Genomic DNA, 23,297 nt, shown 5'->3' on the forward strand with positions numbered 1-23,297 from the left:
CTCCAGCGAACATCTCATGATATGGCTGCGAACGGGAGGCGTTTAGTTGACCTGGGCCTTCGTAATCGGATGCGATTGTCGGGGCCCCTATTGCGTCATTGTTTAAAGAATAACTTTGTCAATGAGCACAGCGGTGAACTTCTTCCGAGCGTCGGCGTTGAGCTGAAGTGCTCATACGAGCCGTAAGGAAACCGCGTTTTGACGTTCATTCCTTTAGCATTCATTTAATATAGCGATACAACGCATTGCCGCCATCCAAACGAGTTACGTATGAGGCGTGTATAGTAGAGAGACTCATATTCCGCATTTCCCTAAGAATAATCGGCGCCATGAGGCGCCGCTGCTGCGAAGCATACACATGGCCTCCGAAATGCGTGGCGCGCCGGTGCGTGCGAGCGCTGAGGAACGCGTCATGCGGCAACCGGGCTCCTCTGTCGCGCTTATTTCTGTACACGCTGCGCCATCTAGTGGCACCGCCGAGAAGTCCGCGCGTCGCCTCCGGGACGAGAAGTGCTGCACGCCGGTGCCTGCGAACGCTGAGAATTGTGTTCCATAACTTGGCGGACATTCAGTGGCACATACTCAGTGACCCCAAGCTGGCGAGGTGTTCATTGAACAGCAGAACGTACCCATTGCGTTCATGGCGCAACTCACCAAAGCGTCTGCCTGAAAGGCGTCAATTGAAACGCGGTACGGGGCAAGTGCATTTGTGGCGCAGCCGGCTGATGCGTCGGGTTGCTGTCGTTGAGGAACGCTTGCGGCGTGGATTCGTTATCGCTCAGTATCGGCGAAGTTTGAGGGAGCTTTTTCGTCATGGTATAGTGGCACGTTCCCAGTGGCACACACCTATAGTCGGGTACCACTTTAGAAGAAAGGGAAGGCCCCGCCCAGATGACCGAAACGCGATAGCTGATTGCCTCCGGGACTAAAATAGTCCCGCGCAAAAAATCCGAGCTTCTAAAACGCGTGATTTTCGGCATAAATAAATACTTTTGTATTTGGTAACTGGTTAGGCAGAGCTCTCGTGATTAGAATTCTACAGCACATGCCGGATCGCGAGAGAAAAATAATCCCGTGCCTTCTACAATGCTGAGCGTCGTCTGCTTTTTAGCTTCATTGCAAGGGACAAAAATAGAAAGAGCACCTCTGCATGACTTTTGCACTGGTTTACGTGTACAGAGCACATTTACTGCTCGCTTTCCGAGCTTAGATTGAGTCAGTTACTATTTAACAAGCACTTAAAGAAACAATGCATTTATATCGAAACCATTACAAACCTCGAGAAGACGATCGAGGCAGGAAAGGTTAGAAATGCTTCATTCGATCATCGCTTTACATAAATACTCTTGTTTTTAAATAGCATAAAATTGGTATTTCTTGGTTTTGTGTTTTCACAAAGTTATTTTCAAGAACGTGATAGATTATTTTTTTTCCTTATCACGTTTTTCTTCTTTCTTTTTCTTTTCTTTTTTGTATCGCGACACAGTACACGAACACACCCACCGCTAACATTGGCACTTGGCATTGGCATTAGTTAACTTTGGCAAATTTTCCTCATCGTAACTTTGGAGCGAAACAAAACACCACGAAAAAACACGCAGGATGTTTGCTCGCAGCGGTGTGTCGCCGCGGGATCCTGTTTTCAGACGAAGCGCAGCGTCAGCGATGCTAGCTGCAATCTTTCGTCGCCGGATCACGGCTCTTAATGAACGCCCGCGGCACAAATGGTGCATTGTAGGCTCGCAATTATATTGCCGCCATGGTAGACCACCACAAACAGTTTGGGAATCCACTCTGACGAGGGCTAGACGCACACGATTGGCGCGACTCGACTCAGTTTGAAGCGTGGGCGAAATCTTCTCCATCGGCGGGGTCACCGGCCGTCCGGCTCATGACGTCAGTCTAGCGTGTGCGCCCATTGGTGGAGGCTCGCGTGCATCCGCCTTGTATGAGTAGACGCCCCTTTTTTCTAAAGTTGTTCCCGACTGTAGTTGCAACAAGTTGGCGTCAGATACGTTCATTGAAAAGTGGCACACACTTACTGGCACACACGCAGTGTCTCAAGTTGGCATCACAGAGGATCATTGAATACTAGCACTGACCGCGTGGCACATACCCGTTGCTCCAAGTCGGTGTCAAAGAGCTTTTCTCCTCTTTTTTTTTTTTCTTTAACAGAGGGGCCTATCCAGTGCCGCATCTGCAGTGGTCCACGTCGGCGTGAAAGAGGTCTGTTGAAGAGCGGTACGTGTGTACACAAATAACCAGCGACCCAAGTTGGTCTGATGGTAGGTTTCGAACCCTGTTACCTCAGCACAGTAGTCCGATGCGCAAGCTCCTATTCGACAATGGACCACCCAGTGACGCAAGTAAGTGGGAAAGCAGTTCGATACAAGTACGCTACTGCAGTTCATTTCCGCGGATATTTTTTTAAAAGTAACAGTCACGTCCTTTTCGTGTGCGTCACAGCGGGCGACTGCAGTCGTCACGCACTGTTTCATTTATTCAGGGTGGCCCAACTATCGTGCAACAAGATTTAAAGATATTCTAATGCCACGTAGCTGGACAGAACCAAGGTAATGTTGTTTGTCATCGCCTAGAGATATCGAATTATCTTCTGCGTTACGCCTAATAACACAATAAATCTTAATTAACTAGTAAACTCGCCAGATATTATAATTAGATGAAAAAGTGTCAATGAGAAAACTGTAGAGCAACATGAAAAACTCCCAATACAGTTTCCTGTTGCTCTATACGTGCTACATAAAAGTGTTTGGCCAAGCGTGAAAGAAGCCCGCGAATACACGCCATATTGCCGCGCGACTGGCCGCTCCAGGCACTTAGAGTGTACTTGAGGGCTTCTTTCACTCTCGGAAAAACACTTTTATGTAGCAGGTATAGAGCAACAGAAAGCTGTATCGGGAGTTTCTTGTGTTGCTCTACAATTTTCTCATTCACACTTTTTCATCTAATTATAATATCTGGCGATTTAATTAACATTTATTACGTTATTAGGCGGAATGCAAAAAATAATCTGAGTATCTCCAAGAGACGGCAAACAACGTTAGCGTGGTCCTGTCCAGCTACGTGGCATTTCCATATCTTGAAATCTTGGTGCATCATTGTTAGGACACCCTGTATAATCTCCATTGCCCAGATATAGTTGGCATTGCCGAAACACAGCTCGCAATTTGAGTTGAGTTCCGCGTAATTTCTTTAAGGAATATTCCCGCGCTTAATAGGCATGACTTGAGAGCAGAGGCGCACAGACAACTAGGCGATTCCTAACTCATTTATAAAGGCTGCGCCCGTGATAAGAATGCCGATGACGAGTGACAGCTCTCTTACCTACCATGCGACTAAAGGGTCAATTAAACCCGGAGTGATATGAACATGGCAAAAGCGCTCAATCCTAATTTATTCTGGTTGGTAACATTTCCAATATAGTCTGTCAGTCTATCACTCAATCAGTCGCTGATTCCTTCAATCAATCAATTAATCAGTCAGTCAGTCAGTCAGTCTAGTCCAATTCAATCCAGTTTAGCTTAGTTTAGTTTAGTCAGTAAATCAAGTAACCAAACGTCAGGGCTGCTCTGAGGTCTACAAACGGTTGGCGCGTGGCACAGTCAACGGGCGGCAGGTTCGCGCTGCAGATTGGGAACCAATCGTTGAGAAACTTTCGAATCATTTGGGTGAATCAAGTACCACCAACTGGTGTTCCTCCAGACGACACAGCATCACACGACAGCCACCGGTGCAGTGTGCAATTACTGTAGCAGAAAGAATCATGGGATCGCCACTGATGGGGAGAGAAGTGATGCGATGAATGCCAGCCGACTGGCGTTCCAGTGAGCAGTTCCGGTCGATGCCGCACCGGCTTGAAGCGATCGAAGGGACATTTGATCGGCGCAACGCCACCTGTGGTATAATTTTTTTTTCTTTTCGTTGGCGTGTTGGCAGCAGCCTCTGTATATCTGTTCTTCCCGTCTCATTTTTCTTTCTTCTTATATTTTTTTACGTTTTCCGTTTTATTTATCACACTAGCGTTCTCAGTTCTTTTCTTCTAACCTCCTCCCTTAGCTGACAGTTCTTATGGGAATTTTCTACGTCTGGTTTCTCTTCTTTTTTTTCCCTCTCGTTTGTGAATTCCGGGCTGGCTGCGCAGGACAGGTAAAAACATAGCATGACATTTGACCGTGACGCGCTATCCACCTGCAGGTTCGGCCGCGCCTCAGGTGGCAGGTGCGCCGGACATGTTGTGAGCAGCCCGACCTTTTATTTCCTGGCCTCCTGCTGTGCCGGTAGGCGCACTGCGAGCAGCAACGGTGAATCGTGTAGGCGAATACGTAGAAGGCGCTTCCTATTTGTGATGATGCAATTACGCTCGCCCGTCTTTGCGTTACTACGTTTGAGTCCGTCTTGCATGGGCACGTGATGAAATGTTACCACTTGTGGCATCAAAAGAAAGAAAGAAAGAAAAAGAAAGAATGAAAGAAAGAAAGAAAGAACATGGATAAGAGTGAAACGATCTCCTTTTATAATTCTGAGCTTCATGCGCCGTGAGGAAATTGCTCGCACGATTGGAACTGGCTCCGCTATTCCCTCGTGTTTATTGCAGCCATGAGAAGGGACACAACATAATATTTTAAGGGCTTCCAGGTCATTGCAACCGTAGCGGCAATGACCACGCCGATGAAGCCGTCCGATCTGTCTATGAAAGTGCTAAACGTGTCTTGATTCCGTTTTAGCGAACAGACGCTACGACTAGGCTGCAATCGATGTCCCGTGAATGTACTTTGCCCCTGTGGGACTCGAACGTTTTCACCATGTGTCGTTTGCGTTCGTTGTCTCCAGACATGCGGATGCACCTCCCGCCTGGGTTACCACGACGTGAACGAACCATGCTGTACTGTCGGTGGCTAGGCGTTGCCTTTACGAACTTATATGCTTTCCTTATTGGAATGGCCAACAGGTCCTCGTGTGACACATGCAACAGCGATGAGACGCTCGCACATATTATCTGTCTGGCCGCGATGTAGTGCCCAGAGACAGGTGCTGTGCAGAGTACTGGACCAGTTGGACAATCGTCCACTATCAGAACTCAAAGCTTTAGGTCAGTGCTTCCAAAAAACATCTGCGCTGAAGGCCTTACTCGCGTTATTAAGATTCTTACTGTCTACGGGGCTTCACGATAGACTTGAAGAACGCCGTCCCCTACCGCTCTATAGTGTACGCGGTTTGTTCGTGCTCGTCTCTCTCTCTCTCTCTCTCTCTCTCTCTCTCTCTCTCTCTCTCTCTCTCTATCTATCTATCTATCTATCTATCTATCTATCTATCTATCTATCTATCTATCTCCCCCTTCCACTCTCTTTCTCTTTTTATCCCCCTTAACCCTTCTCACCGTGCAGGGTTGCCAACCGGAACTACCTCTGGTTAACCTCCATGCTATGCATCCTTTTTTCTTTCTCCGTATGTTTGCGCCTGTGTTTGATAGGCGGTTTATAGAAAGCGCCCCCCCCCCACCCCCCGCACGAAACGTATTTGTTTATTTTTTTGCTTTTGCGTTGTCTTAGTAGTACATTGTTGCTTCTCCTGATCACTGCCATGCTTGTTTCACATACATGAAAGTACGCATATCTGCCGGACAAACGTAATCTCGTGCCCAGTATATTTGTTTTAGCAAAAGAATACTTGAGGCACGAAAATATAGTGCGAGAATTTCGGTTTATCACGTGGCCGGAACAGGATTACCGAATGAAAACGTATCCCAGCCACGACGGCGTCTACTTAAATTGAGGAGCATGTCAAAGAACCCCAGGCGGTCCACATTTCCGGATTCCCCCTCTACGGCGTGCCTATTCGTTCTTTTATCTTTCATTGATCGGCTTTTCTGTTCACCGTGCCCCGCAGGCTTCGAGCTGTTCCCATTCGGCAACTGCTGTAGACGTCCCCAAGTGCGGCGTCACCAGCTCTCTGGCGTACGTCGTCCATGCGTTGGCTATATTCAACAGGCAGCAGCCGCAGATACTGAATGTCGGGTTCCACAGGGAGTTTAGTATTAATGAGGGCGTTCCGCTCAATCCGTCGCTTGTTGGTGTTCAGGTTTCACAGAGAGGTAGCGTTCGGCGATATGATTTCTTTAATGGCAACTTTTAGCCTATTACCTGCCCCCCTATTGTACACATGAAGCGGAAGTACATATCCTACGCAGTGACGACGAAGGATAAAACTTGAATTTACCATAGAAAATAACGGTGACGCCATCTGTATTTACAAAGGTGAGACCACTCTACAATCATTTGTCTCCGCGATGGGCGTTTCTCTCTCTTAGGAGCGGTAACGCAATACAATTTTTTTTCCTTCATTTTTTTCCCTAGTTATATAATACACTTCGAAGTGTTCAGCGATACTATCTTGTTGGCAGGTAAAATTTTCGTATGTAGTTTCTATGCTACCGCAGCCTTCCCCACTTTTTTTTTACTGTGAAAATTAGTTGCGAGGCATGTTGGGCTTAATGTATCCGTACATGCTCATCTGTTCCCAATATACACCACCTGTGCCAATAGGTTCCTAGAGGACTGGTCCTGCGTATGTTCCGCCTGGCCATCAACATGAACTCCCGTATGAACTCCAAATATTCATTATTCAAATAGTCGTCATTCACTGGTCATTGGACGCTGCTCGGGAGGCCACAAGAGTTTTGAGGCCTATTCCTAAATTTTCTGAATTCGAAGCAGAATTGGAGCGGCTTCGAGCAGTTCGCCGTCGGACGGAACGAAGGTACAGGCGCACCAAGTCCATCTACGAACTAAGGGAGGCGAGACGCATGCAGAAGAAGATCCAACGTCGGATCAACTCCCTGCAGTCTCTAAGATGGAAGACCTTTTGGGATTCCCTTGATCCACATAAATCCCTATCACATATATGTAGAACGGTGCGCGGTCTTCGAACGTCACCACAACAACGCCACCCCTTCAAATGCCTGGCTCTCTGTCAGGGTCGCCGAGAGATCGACGTAGCGGAGGATTTCTGTTTAAGGGTTGCTGGTCTACCATCCTCGTTTCCCGTACATGACCCCCTTGACGTTCCAATTTCGCGGGATTCTCGTATGGACAATCAGGTTTCCATCGAGGAGTTACAAACGGCGTTGGCAGCGTGTAGGCGTTCCTCGTGTAGACGTTCCTCGTTGCCTGGGCCTGACGGGGTGACTTACGCAGCTCTTGGCAACCTCGGTCAAACAGCCCGGCATGCTCTTCTAGAGGTGTACAACAATTCATGGCGTGAAGGAGTGGTTCCAGCGGCGTGGAAGTCCAGCCGTCTTGTGCCTCTGCTCAAACCAGGTAAATCACAACTAGATGTGGCGTCTTATCGTCCCATTGCTCTGGCCAGTTGTCTAGGAAAAGTGATGGAGAGGATGGGTGCTGACACGTCTAGATTGGTGTCTAGAACATTACAAGATATACCCTGACGCTATGGCAGGCTTCCGACGCGGGCGCTCTTCAGTAGACAACGTCATAGATCTTGCCTCGTCTGTTCAACATGAAAAAAGCCTAAGGAGACTATCAGCGGCGATGTTCCTGGACGTTAAAGACGCTTATGACAACGTAACACGTCGAGCCATCCTGGACGCCTTGGGCGATGTCGGCCTAGGTGGACTTGTGTTTCGATGGATATTCAGTTACTTGACGGACAGGTCATTCTTTGTGCAAACAGAGGATGGTGCATCATCACAGCACAACACGTACCGTGGAGTACCACAAGGCGGAGTCTTGAGCCCCACTCTATTTAACCTCGTGCTCATCGACCTTGTTCAAACCCTTCGACAATCCGTCCGTGTGTCGATATATGCAGACGATATATGCAGACGATATATGCATTTGGTCATCAGGAGCGACGCGTCCACAGGTGCGCGCCAGACTGCAAAAAGCGACGACACTAACATCCGGCTATCTTCGAGCACGAGGTTTGGAGGTGTCCTCCCAGAAGTGCTCTATGGTCGCTTTCATGCGCAAAGCAATGAGACAATACGTTGTTAGAATTAATGGACAGCCTATTGCCTACGAGAAGACGCACCGTTTTCTAGGAGTAATAATTGATCGAGACCTCTCCTGGAGTCCTCATGTCTATTACCTAAAAAAGAAACTAGTCATGATAACAGACGCGCTCAGATTTCTTGCAGGAAAGTCATGGGGTGCGTCTGTGAGGGCAATGCTCCAACTCTATAAAGCACTGTTCCTGGGTCTCCTACGCTACAGCTTACCTGTACTAGGCGGGACTGGTAAGACCAACATCCGAGCCCTCCAGTCTGTACAAGCACAAGCTCTGCGAATTTGTCTTGGCCTTCCCAGGTGTGCATCAACGGCAGCAACAATAGCCATCGCGCATGACCACCCCATCAATACGTATCTTCAAGTCGACTCCTTAAGGATGCACATCAGGCACTTCGGCCGACTTCCATCACATCATCTCGCCTCCCTTCCTGCTGCTCGACCTCGTTCAGCGTTTAGCAGAATTATTGCCGCCAACCACGGAAGTTTACCGTCAAACTTCACACCTGCAGCACGACCATCTCTACCGTTGTGGTGCCGGCATCCACTCCAGGCCCTTCTTGTTATTCCCGGTATCAAAAAGAAAACGGAGATGTCATCTTTCGCCCTCATACAAACCGTTCTTTCATTCCTACATGAAAAACACAACGAACGCACCCACTTTTACACGGACGGTTCTGTCTCCTTTAAAAGTTCAGCTGGAGCAGTGGTACTTCCCGCTCAATCTGTCACCATCAAACTCGAGACGTCTCACGCTACATCATCGACGGCTGCAGAACTCGCAGCTATACGTGCTGTTCTGGAGTTTATTGGTCCCAAATCACCACATTCATGATCCATCTTTTGTGATTCAAAGGCAGCTCTCCAGTTTCTGCTGTCCCTTTTCAACCACGGACCAAATGTGCGATTAGTCGCAGACATCCGACTGCTCCACCATTACGCAATCGACAAGGGACACAACATCATCTACCATTGGATACCGGGTCACTGCGGAATTTTGGGAAATGACAGTGCGGATGACGCTGCCCCGTCGGCCCATGATGGTGCCCAGATTATACCCATACCGCTGTCAAGAACAGATGCAGCCACAAGTCTTCGCTCCCTTGCACGCGAGCTTACGCTAACTCTGTGGAACACCAGTGAATTCACGAACACACGTCTTCACAGATTGGATCCAAGTTTGCAACTGCGTCTTCCACCAGGGTTGCCACGAGCGGAAGCAACACTTCTGTGCCGCCTGTGGCTCGGCGTGGCATTCACGAACTCATATTCCTTCCGCATTGGAATGGCCGACAGCCCTGCTTGCGACACCGGCGGCTGCGAAGAGACGATCGCGCACCTCCTCTGTGACTGTCCACGCTACAATGTGTCAAGAAAAGTGCTCGTGACCGCTCTCGAAAAACTGGACAATCGCCCCTTCACAGAATAGAAAGTTCTAGGACACTGGTACAGGCGGGTTTCGGCACTCGAGGCCTTAAGTGCTTTCCTCAAGTTCTTAAGGACATGTGAATTGTGCGACCGCCTTTGACTATTCTTGCGCGTAACATCGCGTTACTGTGTGCATTTTTCTTGTTTGTTCTTTCTCTCTTCCTTCTCCTTTTATTCCCTTTACCCCTTTCCCCAGCACAGGGTAGCCAGCTGGTATTTACACCGCTTAACCTCCATGTCTTTCCTCCCCTTCTCTCTCTCTCTCTCTCCCACCGCTTTCGTGACTAATTCACCCCGCTCCCTTTGGCCATGCCAAGTGATGAAGCGTAAGAGAAAAAAGCACGTGGTCTGCAGAAGCCAAAAAAGGCAATATATATATATATATATATATATATATATATATTTATATTTATATAAACGAGAAGCAAGGGGGGGGTTAACCACCGAGGGGCCCGATTTTTATAAGTCATATCATGAGAAGCCAACAAACACTGACCCCAAGGACAACATAGGGGAAATTGCTTGTGCTTAATAAATAAAATAAAATAACGATCAATTAATGGAAATTAAAGTGGATGAAAAAAACAACTTGCCGCAGGTTGGAAAACACAGAAGGGTCATGGCACTGCTTGAGCCGGGAGACGTGCACAATTTCCTGGCCGCGACGACGCTGGTCGGAAGGCACTTCCGTTGGCTCGATGAGGTAGTTGACCGCGGATGTTTTCTTCAGTACCCGATAAGGACCGTGGTACTTGGAGAGGAGCTTAGAGGAAAGGCCTGGAGGAGTAGAGGGCACCCACAACCAGACCAGCGAGCCAGGAGCAAAGCACGTAGCCGCAGTAGATGAATCATGGCGATGCTTTTGGCGCCACTGGTCCTGGGATGTCAACGAACGAGCGAGCTGGCGACATTCTTCGGCGTAAGCAGCCGCTCTAGAAACAGGCGTGCACTCCGAAGCATCTGGTCGGTAAGGCAGAATCGTGTCCATAGTGCATGAAGGTTCGTGTCCGTAAAGGAGAAAGAAAGGGGAGAACCCAGTGGTGCTTTGCGTGGCGGTATTGTAAGCGTAGGTGACGAAAGGCAGAATGCGATCCCAATTCGAGTGGTCAGATGAAGCATACATGGCCAACATGTCACCAAGGGTGCGGTTGAAACGCTCTGTCATCCCATTAGTTTGAGGATGATATGCCGTGGTGGTGCGGTGAATGATGCGACACTCCTTTAGCAATGCTGCAATGACGTCGGAGAGAAAAACGCGACCGCGGTCGCTCAGTAATTCTCTAGGTGCTCCATGGCGTAAAATCAGGTTTCGAAGGATAAAACTGGCGACGTCGTTTGCTGTGGTAGATGCTAGGGCTGAAGTTTCGGCGTACCGCGTGAGGTGGTCGATAGCGACAATAACCCAGCGGTTGCCACTTGGAGTGTTGGGAAGCGGACCGTATAGGTCAATGCCGACGCGGTCGAACGCGCGCGCGGGGCATGGTAAAGGTTGCAAGGGACCGGTGGCATGTTGAGGTGGCGTCTTGCGTCGTTGGCATATGAGGCAGGACCGGACGTACTGGCGAACGAAGCGGTACATACCGCGCCAGTAGTACCGAAGCTGGATGCGAGAGTATGTCTTTAAGACACCAGCGTGGCCGCATTGGGGATCGTCGTGGAACGTGGCGCAGATTTCAGGGCGCAGGTGTCGGGGTATAACAAGCAACCACTTGCGACCGCTCGAATTGTAGTTGCGGCGGTACAGCAGGTTATCCCGAATGATGAAGTGCGCGGCTTGACGACGGAGCGTCCGAGAAATTGGCGCTGGCCACTGGCTAGACAGGAAGTCAAGAAGCGAAGAGATCCATGGGTCCTTGCGCTGCTCTGATGGCATGTCGGTAATGTTGAGGGCGAAGGCTCCATGTGTGGAAATAGACGAGTGGACAGGACCGGAGGGCAGGGGTGACCGGGATAGAGCGTCTGCGTCGGAATGTTTTCGGCCGGAGCGATAAACAACGCGGATGTCGTACTCTTGCAGGCGCAATGCCCAACGGGCGAGCCGACCAGTTGGATCTTTTAATGAAGATAACCAGCATAGGGCATGATGGTCGGTCACGATGTCAAATGGACGCCCGTACACATAAGGGCGAAATTTTCCGATTGCCCAAATGATAGCCAGACATTCCTTTTCAGTAACCGAGTAGTTCGCCTCGGCTTTGGTAAGGGTGCGGCTGGCATACGCGACGACGTACTCTTCGAAGCCATCCTTTCGTTGTGCAAGAACAGCGCCGAGCCCGACACCGCTAGCGTCCGTATGGATCTCAGTTGGTGCAGATGGATCGAAGTGTCGCAGTACTGGAGGAGAGGTGAGAACGCGTCGCAGTTCTTGGAATGCGTCGTCGCATGCCGGGGACCAGGCTGATAGGTCAGAACTGCCGGTGAGAAGCTGCGTCAAGGGGGCGATGATAGAGGCAAAGTTACGGATGAAGCGCCGGAAATATGAGCACAAGCCGATGAAACTGCGAAGCTCTTTCATGGTGGTTGGTTTGGGGAACTCGGTTACGGCACTAAGTTTCGTGGGGTCCGGGAGGATACCGTCTTTGGAAACTACATGACCGAGAATAGTAAGTGTGCGAGCGCCGAAGTGGCATTTCTTCAGATTGAGTTGCAGTCCTGCAGTGGAGAGGCACGCAAGGACTTGCTCGAGGCGGCTGAGGTGCGTCGCAAAGTCGGTGGAAAAAACCACAATGTCATCCAAATAACAGAGGCACGTTTTCCACTTCAGCCCTCGAAGAATGCTATCCATCATTCGCTCGAAAGTGGCAGGCGCGTTGCAGAGGCCGAACGGCATGACGGTGAATTCATATAGCCCATCAGGAGTTACAAAGGCTGTCTTTTGGCGATCGGCCTCTGCCATTGGCACTTGCCAATACCCGGAGCGTAGATCCAGCGAGGAAAAGAATTCCGCTCCCTGCAGACTGTCCAAGGCATCGTCGATGCGTGGCAGAGGATAGACATCTTTGCGCGTTATTCGGTTAAGGCGGCGATAGTCGACGCAGAACCGAATGGAGCCGTCTTTTTTTTTAACAAGGACAACCGGAGATGCCCAGGGACTGTTAGAGGGCTGGATGATGCCACGCTCCAGCATGTCGTCAACGTGCTGGTCGATGACACGGCGTTCAGCGGCCGACACACGATACGGACGCTGGCGCAATGGTGTTTGTTGGCCGGTGTCGATACGGTGAACGACTGCGGACGCCCGGCCCAAGGATGGTTGGCCAATGTCAAATGAGGCACGACGCTGAAGGCTGAACGTGATGCGAGGTTGCCGTACGCAGAGAAAGAGAGGTAAGGGGAATGGTCACTTTGTTCAAATTGCGGCAGAGCTTCTCACTAATAATAGAAACGGCGGCTCCGGTGTCGATAAGTGCGTGTACGGTGACGCCGTCTACGGACAGTTCAATTTCGTTCGCCGGCGCAGAATGAGGCCTTGAAATGTTCGACGGAAACGCAGTTCTTGCCTCTGGAACTGCGACTGCTAGTTTTCCTCTCGGGCTGGGCTGGGTCGGCGAACCATCGGGGAAATGGATCGGCGACATGGGGAAGGCGACCGGCGTGAATCGAAGGGGAGGCGACTGTAAGGGGTGTCCGGAGGAAGGTTAGATTGGTCCTGACGCGGAAGTCGAGCAGGCCTGTAGCTTGAGGCACCCCCACTGTCAGGGAAACGAGGGCTGCGACGGCGGCAGAATCGTGCTACGTGACCCGGAAAATGGCATGAATAACATATGGGCCGGTTATCAGGTGTTCGCCAGGGGTTGACGACAGGGGCTCCAGCAGCCGAGTAAGGAACGACTATCGGACGCGAAGGTGGCGGCGGTACATGGAAGGTGCCGGTGGCCCGGTAGGAATCAGGAGCCGGAGGAGTGTAAGGCCGCGCGACAACGTCAGCGTACGTTAGCGGTCCAGCTGCAGGCTGCGGAGGAGGGGCAGATGGCAGCGCCGCGGCAACTTGCGTCTGAATGACGTGACGAAGCGAAGGAGCCAGGGTTGTCGACGGCTCGGGTGCGCTATTCGCCAGAGAGAGTTGGCGTGCGACTTCCTGGCGGATGAACTGCTTTATCTCCGGCATTAAAGCAGAGATGTCGGCAGCGTCGCGACCGAAGTCCAACGGGGATAGATCCGCAGTGTCCTGCTGAGCAGCGCGTGTTGATGCACGTTGCTTGCGCAGCTCGTCGTACTGCTGGCAAAGCTGTATGAGCTCGGCAATCGTACGGGGACTCTTCGCGACGAGCATTTGAAAGGCATGCTCATCGATGCCTTTCATGACGTGCTTGATCTTGTCTGCTTCATCCATGGATGAGTTGACGCGCTTGCAGAGCGAGAGCACGTCTTCGATGTAACTGGTGAAGGTCTCGTCCTGGCGTTGAGCTCGACCACGCAAGCGCTGCTCAGCGCGAAGCCGGCGAACTGCGGGACGGCCGAAGACCTCAGCCAAAGTCGCCGTGAAAGCCGACCAGGTGGTAAAATCGGCTTCGTGATTGCGGAACCATAGGTTGGCCACGTCAGTCAAGTAAAATATGACATTTGTGAGCTTGGCGCGGTCGTCCCACTTATTATAGGCGCTTACACGGTCATATTCGGCGAGCCAGTCTTCCACGTCGTGGTCGTCTGTGCCGCTAAATATAGCCGGATCGCGCTGGCGGATAACACCAGAGCAGACGATGGCCGGGGGCACGGGAGCAGCAGCCTGGGACGGTCCCGGTTCATCCATTGGAACAGCTGGGAGTAGCGTCCGACTGCGGAGTTCCAGGATGTTGAAGAGAAACCCCGCACCTCCACCAAATGCAACGGGGGGTGTTCGCCTAGCAGCACTAGCTCTAGGTTGCAGCGGTAGGCTTAAAACGGGTCGGTGCTATCTCGAAACGGGGAACCAAGCACACCTCGTCGTCTTCTTCTCATCCACTAGCACCATGCCCGCTGCCCAGTGCCTTCAGTACAATATATATATATATATATATATATATATATATATATATATACAGAACCCGCGCGTCTTCGTTGCTGTCGCTGACAACTGCCTACGCATACGCACCATACACAGAGCGGACCGTTATAATGGACTCACCGCCCAAGCATTCCGTACAGATGGTTAACCAGCGAAGCTGAAACGTGCGGCCCCGGTGTTTATCACTGGGTCAATAATGACGGTTCCTTAAAGGACGGCTTGGTAGGCTGCCGGATCCTCGGCACGCAGTTGCTGCTTGCGCTCTGCTGTGCGAACCTGTTCTTGTGCCTGGGTTGCAGCATCGGGGCGGCGCAGATGAGCTCGTTTCCGGTTCTGCTCGCGGTGTTGCTGATCGAAAGCTGCCTGCTCCTTGTGAGTGGGCCACCCATTTCGGAGCCGGAGAGAAACTACTGCACGTGCGCTCGGTTGCGACGGAGAGCGACGACGTCACACCACATAGTTAGCACAAGAAGGCCTTTTCACTCCGATCTATGACGTCATGTTACCTGGCCCGACTGCCACAAAATCTAATGAGGATGCTCCCTAGTAGGCCACAGGGATTTTGACGTCACCGCTTTCATTACGCCAGCCTTGTCAATGCAAATTTCGGGCCAGCTAGCGTGACGTCTTGGATCAGAGTAAACAGGCCTTGTGCTATCTAGGTGGTGTTGGCTAATTGCACGCCTGTCTTTCTCTCCTTCTTTTCTTTCGCTCATGCGTATGGGGTTGCGCCGGAGGACTTTTCGGCGTACAGGCTACCGACAGATGGATGGACAGACGGACAAATCGGCTAACCACATACAGCTTCGCTGTAAAAAGCATTCCCCAGGACGGCAGAGGTGCACCGCTCGGACATCGCGAGGGCCCGAGAGGCGCAGAGCTGTGCGCAGTAGTTGAATCATGATTAGGAGGCTGGCACGGTTGGCTAGGATAAGGAGGATCCGCCCGGGAGCAGACGCGTGCTCTTCGCAAACGCCAAAGAAGGTGACGCGCAGTCGCAGATGTTCAAGAGAGAGCTTAAAGGTTACGAGCTTGGAAGCGAGACAAACGCATCTTTCCAGACAACTTCCGGAGTTGAGGGACATTCACGTGCGGGAGGATGACTGTGCTAATGTGAGACATATTCGGCGGGTCGTTCCAGAACACTCTCGTAGTGCATCAAGGGTCGTGTAAGTCAGGAACTAAAGCTTTTTTTTTTTGTTTTAGAAAGGAGTGGACCAGGACGGTGACAACAAAGCCTGAATAACGTTATTTGACCCGTTTATTCTTGATCTGCAACGTCAAAGCTGTCTTGCACGGCATTAGTATTGGAGGCGAGGACTTACGGAGTCGCCACCTCTCAGAAGCGCCTCGCTTGCGTAGTATGAGGGATAATGCCGCGCGCTCCTCATAGGTTTGGCTGTTTGCGCTCAATAAGAATACCACGTGGAAGCCCTCCAGGACATTTCTGTCAGTGCTCTCGAAACGAGGGAAGTTTTTTACTGTGAAAATAACAATCTTGGGCAAACAGAAAGCACAGAATGGTTTGCAGACTCTTTACCGAATAGGTGTAGCGAGCGCCCACTGCGCGCGGTCACCACGATGGAGTCGCCCGAACCGGCTTCTTGCGTGAAAGGTCGACAATCGCCGAGAGCGAACTATATGAAATATGTTCTTATGGCGGGCTGTCCGTACAACTAAATGGAGCATTACAGAATGAAGCCTCAATGCAGCGACCACACGGGTTCGCAGTGACTGACTGCGCGTCTGCATGCACGTCTGCGCCCACTGTTTCGCTTTCGCTGCGAGCGCGTTTTCACACCATGCCGGGATCTTTACGCCGCAGCATATGAGCATTTCTCCGTACACAAGCATCCATTGTTGCGTGGACGCTATCAGAGCTGTTCAAAGATAATTTCGTTATAACTAGGGACTTCGACACCTACGACTGCGACTTGTGATGTACACGCCGTAGCGATTATTCAATATTTTGTTCTTTTGTTTTTTATTATTCTCAAGTCTTGGGGGTTACAATATTATTATTTCTCAAGTTACGTCCCAATGTATGTTTATCGGTCTTCTCGGCGAGCAATAACCTGCTGCTTCTTTTTCTTAATTTCATTGTTTAGTGTTACACATACACGAGCATATGCCATGCCTTTCTTTAATGCGCTTCTTAGTTCTCCCTTTCCATTCCAGTGAACTTGCCAGTATCTAGCATCAACAAGTTCATAGATCAAAGCGTCATGACATTAGCCAAGCGACGCGCGTGGGCGAGCGTCTCCTTGCGCGATTTCTGCTGCTCACCGAACATCGCAGCCTCGACTCCACAGTTTCGTGAAAACTTTCGTTTGCAGCTCGCTTCGGTGCTTCCGAAGCAGCTGACGCGGCCGCTGTGACCACGTGATCCCCCATACCACGTCAAGCCGACGGTGGTGCCAGCTTTACCAGTGATGGAGCTCGCCCCCGATAGCACTGTCAGCGATCCCTCTAATGACAAGTTGAATATGAAAGCAGTCCGCGTAGTTAATGCAAATTAAAATTCGAGGTCTGGAATTCGCATAATATTTGTTTCGTCTCAACAGCGCAAGAGCTATCGCTCTCCGTGCAGGCACCGGAGTGTTGTCGATAATTGCAACACTGCAGTCGTTCATATTACGGTTCGTGCACAGGTTGTTTAGCTACGGTGCTCACTCGTCTTTAGGATAGGATAGGAATAAACTTTATCTGTTCAACGGTTATTGATGTTGGTGCCCGGGGATAGGCTACCAGGGGTCCATCGCCTGAGGAAAATCTTTCGAGATCCTCGGCAACGGCCCTGGCCCGCTGGACGGCCCACTCCTGTACTTCGGGTGCCTCGCTGATGAGGGCGGCTTGCCATCTCTCAGCGAGGCGCGCCGCTTCAGAGGGGCCTGCTGTTGTCTTCCCCCTTCCTCCTTGTCCTTCTTCCTCATGGCGTTGGCATTCCCAAAGCACATGGGCCATATCGGCCCGTTCGTGCTCGCACCACAGGCAGCCGGGCGACGGGTGCAGCGCGGGCCACAGGCGGTGCAGGTGGTAGGATTTGGTGAAAGTGCCCGTCTGCAACCGTCTCAGGTCGACCGCCTGGGACCTGTCTAGGCGCCCGTAGGGTTGTGGATATTTTCTTCGTTCTTTCCTATAGTGGTCAAGCACCACTCTGTACGTTGCCGGAAACTCCTTGACATCGCAGTCGGCGTCCGCGTGATCCCCAGCTCCGTCTGCCGCGATTTGTGTTGTGTTGGTAACGACAGCGGCCGTGTCAGACGGGATGGCCGTCGCCGTCACTCCTCCGCTGGGGTCCCGCACAACAACGGCAGCGGCTGCCCTCTGGGTGACCGCGTCGCGTAAGCTACCTCGTGACGAGGTGGGCGCGCTCGTTGTGGTTGGGTGGAGTGTCGGTGCGTCTTCGGCCGTTAGCATTGTTGTCATTATTGTCACGGCTGTTGTTGTTATTGCCAAGCTCCTCGACGTGCTCGGGGAACCACTTGAGGGACTTGTTTGCAATCGTGCCGGATCAGAAGTCCCCGGCCCGGGCGTTGAGCATGCGCGCCACATCCGCGGACACCCAACCTTTGGTGTAGTTCCGAATAGCTGATTTGGAGTCGCTGATGATCAGGTTATCCTCCGCACCTCCGTGGAGTACCGCGAGGGCTAGGGCCATCTCTTCCGCTGCTTCGGCCGACGGCAGCCTCGCTGATGCCGTGACTCGGATCGTTCCCTTTGTATCTACGACTGCCATGGAGAAGGCGGACGCCGCCGCCGTCGGCCAGCCGTGTCGATGTTGCCGCTGTTGCTGCTGCCGTTTTTGTCGTAATAGTAGTAGTGATGGTGGTGCTGGTAACTGCGGTTCGTCTCGCACATTTACTTCTAGCTGCGGTGGTGGTCGACGTCCGTCGTTGCCATCAGAGTCACCGACTGACCGCGGGTACCTGGCTGCATCGACGAAGAGGACGCCTTCTCGTCTTCCATGCTTCTCGAGGATTGCTACCGCCCTGTGTATACGTCTTTGCACGTCATGCACCGGGTGCACATTCTTCAGCATGTTTTCCGTCTGTATGGCATCCCTGACTTCCGGTAGCAGTGATTCCTTCAGTCCACGCGCCTCTTGATATCGAATCCCGAGCAAGTCTAGGATTTATCTTCCCGTTACGGTGCTCGACAGCCTCTCCAGCTGCGCAATTCTCTGCGCCTCGGCGATCTCCTCGAGCGTCTTGTGTACGCCCAACTCGAGGAGCCTGTGGGTTGGCGTGTACTGGGGTATTCCCAGGGCGGTCTTGAAGGCCCTGCGGATCGCCACGTTCAGTTTGTCGGTTTCGCTCCTGTTCCAATCGGCGTATGCGGCGACGTACGCTATGTGGCTCAGCGCGTACGCCTGTATCAGCCTCGTAACGTTGTGTTCCTTCATTCTTTTCCTCTTGTTCGCGACCCGCCGCACGAGGTGTGTGGCGGCGGCCACTTTCTTCTGCAGTCGGGCAACCAGCTCGTGGTTGGCACCGTTCTCTTCCAGCCACAGGCCGAGCACTCGCAACTTGGACACCGTCGGTATTCGGGTTCCCTTCTTCGTCGTGACGTGGACGCCCAAACGACGGGCGTCTAGCACGCCCTGCGGAAGGGGTCCTTTCTTGTGCAGCCTGTGGAGCAGGATCTCCGACTTGTCGGGTGAGCAGACGAGTCCCGTGTCTTCGAGGTGCCGCTCCACCTCCCGGACGGCCCGCGGCAGTGGGTCTTGCATTTCGCCGACGCTCGTGTTCTCCGTGGTCCACACCGTCACGTCATCTGCGTATATCGTATGACTGATGCCCTCTATCGCGTCAAGACGCTCCGGCAGGCCGATCATAACGAGGTTGAAAAGCATGGGGGAGAGTACGGAGCCCTGCAGCGTTCCCGCACCACCCATTCGGACCGTTCGTGGTGGGGCCCCGTCGATCTTGACTGTCTCCTCGCACCCATTCAGGAAGCTGCTGACATATCGGTGGAACCTCACCCCGAGATCGAGTCGGCTGATCTTGTCCAGTATGGCCATGTGCTTAACAGTGTCGAAGGCGCTCTTGAGGTCTAGCTCGAACAGAGCGCGCACGTGCGTACTCGGAGCGTTCACGACCTGTTCCTTGATCTGCAGCATTGCGTCCTGCGTGGAAAGTCCCTTCCGGAAACTGATGATGTGGGTGGCGAAGGCGTCCTGCTTCTCGAGCAGCGTCGTCACCCTGTCAAGGCAGGCATGCTCCATCACTTTCCCGGCGCAGGACGTGAGGGAGATCGGCCTGATGTTTCGGACCTCTAGTGGTTCACCCGGCTTTGGTATCAGTATAACGTCCGCGGTCTTCCACTCTTGCGGAATTCGACCCTCCTTCCAGCACACGTTGATGTACTCGCAGAGCTTCTCGATGGCGTCGTCGTTCAGGTTCCTCAGGATTTTGTTGGTGATCCTGCCAGGACCGGGCGCCGAGTTGGTCTTCAGTAGCTCGAGGACCGTTCTAATTTCCTGCACGGAAAAGTCCGCGTCCAGCTCCTCGTTGGGAGTGCCGCGGTACTCTGGGTGACTCTGCCCTTCCGGGCGTGCGTGGTGCGTCTGCACAATCTCTTCCGCGAAGGCCTCAGGGTCGTCCTTGTACTTGTGTCGCAGCTTGGCCATGTCTGTACGGGTCGCCGTTCTGGTGCTTGCCGCGTCGAGCAGGTGCCTGAGAATCTTCCAGGTGCGTCCAGCGCTCATGTCCCGTTCATCGTGTCGCACAGCTCATGCCATTCTTGCTCGCACAGGCGGGCGCAGTGCGTCTCGATCTCCCGATCGATTTCGGCGATCTTCTTGCGTATCTTCCTGTTGAGTTTTTGCCTACTCGCTCTCCGTTACATAGATTTCTTGGCTGCAATGACATGTGCCAGCCGGCTGTCCACTCTGGAGGGTTGGGGAGCGCCGTCGTCCACGGCTCCACGGGATCTGTCTGCCTCTGCTTTGGTATGTTCTTGTCGCCAGTCCGTCCATTCGATATCATCGGTGGCTTTCTCTACGTCCGCGAGTAGTACTCTGCACCATTCGCTGATGTCTTCGATCGGGCCCTCCTTCTTGTCTTGTTCTCTATTTTTCCCGAATCTGTCCCAGTCTACGATTCCGGCCTTTCGGCAGACGCCCTCCTCGCTTTCATCCTCTCCCACGGTCACGCACAGGATCCTGTGGTCACTCCCCAGGTCCTCGAAGGAGTTCGACCAAGTGACCACGCGCGCGCCTGACCAGACGGAGAGGTCGAGGGATGTGTCGCGGCACACCCCCTATCCGATCCTGGTGTGCGAAGCCGGGTCGTTGAGTACAGAAAAGACCGTTGTCCTGGCAGAGAACAACGACTTCTGCTCGCTAATTGTGATGGCCCCTCGCACAGTGAAGTCCTCGACGCGAAATGCCAAGTGACACGTCGCTCCTTCGTTTCCCTAGAGTGACATCTACACAGGTAAAATCGTTTTTACGACAGCGAAATCGCGCTCAACGCCACTACATGAAGCGGTGTTGTCGTCACAATCGACCGAAAACAATATTTATTTTATCAATCAACCATCGCAGCAAAGGATGTTTGAGCAATATTACATGCCAAATGCGTATTTTTGGCGTCCTCATGTTTGGCGAGGTCACAGCCCTGAAAGGCACGTCAGCGCTATAGGCAAGCTCTCCGGCGTGTGACGCATTGACTGCGGCGCTGATTGAGCAAACGCGTCCCTCAGTAACGCGTTAATCTCGGTGCAGGAAGAGTTGGCGAGGGTATACAGTGACAAGAAAAAGTACAACATAGAAAAAAAAACGAAAGAGGCAGTACTAAAGGCACGGTACAGACACCAGGCGGTGCTAATTACGTGTCACAAGCGCCTGGCGCCTGTTAATAAAGCCGCGGCTGCGTTCGGCGATAGAAATTCCTGAGGCGCTGACGGTGGAAATCCAGCCAGCGCCGGCAGCGCTGACGCTCGCACCGCAGGCATTGTCGCCGGCACCCTATTTGCGCCGGGTATTTACACTGGCGACGAGAAATTGCGTCGTTGGCCGCGACAACACCTGTCCGTGACGGGTTTCCGGGGGCAATGCGTGGCGCGCCAATTCTTCATTGTGAAGAGGGGCGGGATTAGAAAGGAGGGGGGGGGAGAGGGGATGGAGGGGGGATCGAAGGGAGGAAAGAGTTCGCCTGAACACGTCGCGAACTAATTGCTGACGGTGCACGCAGATGCCGAACAGTGTAGCGACCACGCGGCTACATAGGAGAGCACACTAGTTAAGAATGCGAGCAGGCCAAATGCCGCACTGGGAAACACGGGCGCAAAGTCTCTGAGATGTTTGGAAAGTTCTTGACGACTGCATTTCATTCTTTTGTTTGTTTCCTTTCCTCCTACATTTCCGGAGAATGAAGGACAGCACATGAGGCCACGATACGATAGCTAGTCTCCGTTATTTCCCCCTCCTCTCTGTAGGGTAGCAGGACAAAAGCCTATTTCTCGGTTGTCCTCCCTGCATTTCCAATTTCATTTCTCTCCATACAGCTAGTATAAGAATACAGCGATTTCTATATTACATGAGATGTAAGACATACGATGCTTAGAAGGATCTGCCTTCGTCAAGCGGCATAACAGCAGGCCTCCACGCCGAGACACGTGCAACTACTTAGACAACTTTGCAGCTGCCTAGCACGTGTTCTTCGTTTTCATCGCTTTCACTGTGGATTCTATCGTGAACCATGCATGCTTGTATAACTTTTACGCGTATCCTACAACGATGTCTTATATCTCGCGTAAGCCTTCTAACCGAGTTGCTAAAACAGTTAGATGGCGAAAAAATGCTTGCCAAACTCCCAGCCGGCAGCTTTCGACCGATACCGCGACTAAGGCCGGACACGGTCGTCCAAATTGGTGCCGCTTTAAAATAACGGCTGATTAACAGCCACGCTCAACAGAACCTGCCCGGCGTGCAACAGTACCGCGTTTTCATTTACCCGCAATTTACCCGGGCCCGCCTGGAGATGTCGGCCAGAGGGCTCCCGGACATCTAGGAGTCCCAACCCCCTTCAAGTAGACTAAGTGATGTTTATCCATGCATCTATTTATCTCGAAGCCACCTTGGTGACGGCATCGGCGAGCCGCTATACGCTCCTGACACTGCCCAGGCGGCGCGACCGAGCAGCGATCGTCAGCGCCTCTTGCGGCACCTTCCGTCAAAACTGACACTGACGGACCGCGCTACTCACGCTGCCCACGCGGATCTGCCAACGTGCTCGCTTGTTCATGCTTGTTTTGAAACGAGCAATAGGCGCAAGTTTTGCTGTGTGGTTTCAGACCAATCTTAAAATTAGCCGGTCGGATACGCCTTGCCATTCGTCGTAAAGGGGAAAAGCTACGCTGCCGGGCACGTTCACAGCGTGAAATAAGTCGCTGGTGTGACTGTGCTGGCGAAGTAAACAAGAAAAAATGGGGTTAACCGAGGGGCCCGATGTTCTTATTAGTCATCTCATGAGAACTGCATCATGAGAAGTGTCACTTCCACTAAGGCAAACACAACTGCAGCGTATTTGTAGCCTTAGTACACTCAACTGTCATATTATGCTTTGATCAAGCAGCTCAATTGAGTGTGCAGGCATGGCTGAACTTATTAAGCGTTAGGCGTAGGTAAATAAGGGAAACCAGACATCCACCCGTTCGTGCTACAAAGGAAACCTAAACGGGTTCCTCGAAAAAAAAGCCTCAAGTTGAAGAAAAATTCGTCCTCGTCCGGGACTCGAACCCGGGACCACCGCCTTTCCGGGGCCGCCGCTCTACCATCTGAGCTAACCAGGCGGCTAGCAGATGGCAGGACGAAGTCGAATTTGTCGACAACA

This window comes from Dermacentor variabilis, chromosome 5 (assembly GCF_050947875.1).
Source record: "Dermacentor variabilis isolate Ectoservices chromosome 5, ASM5094787v1, whole genome shotgun sequence".
Lineage (NCBI taxonomy): Eukaryota > Metazoa > Arthropoda > Arachnida > Ixodida > Ixodidae > Dermacentor > Dermacentor variabilis.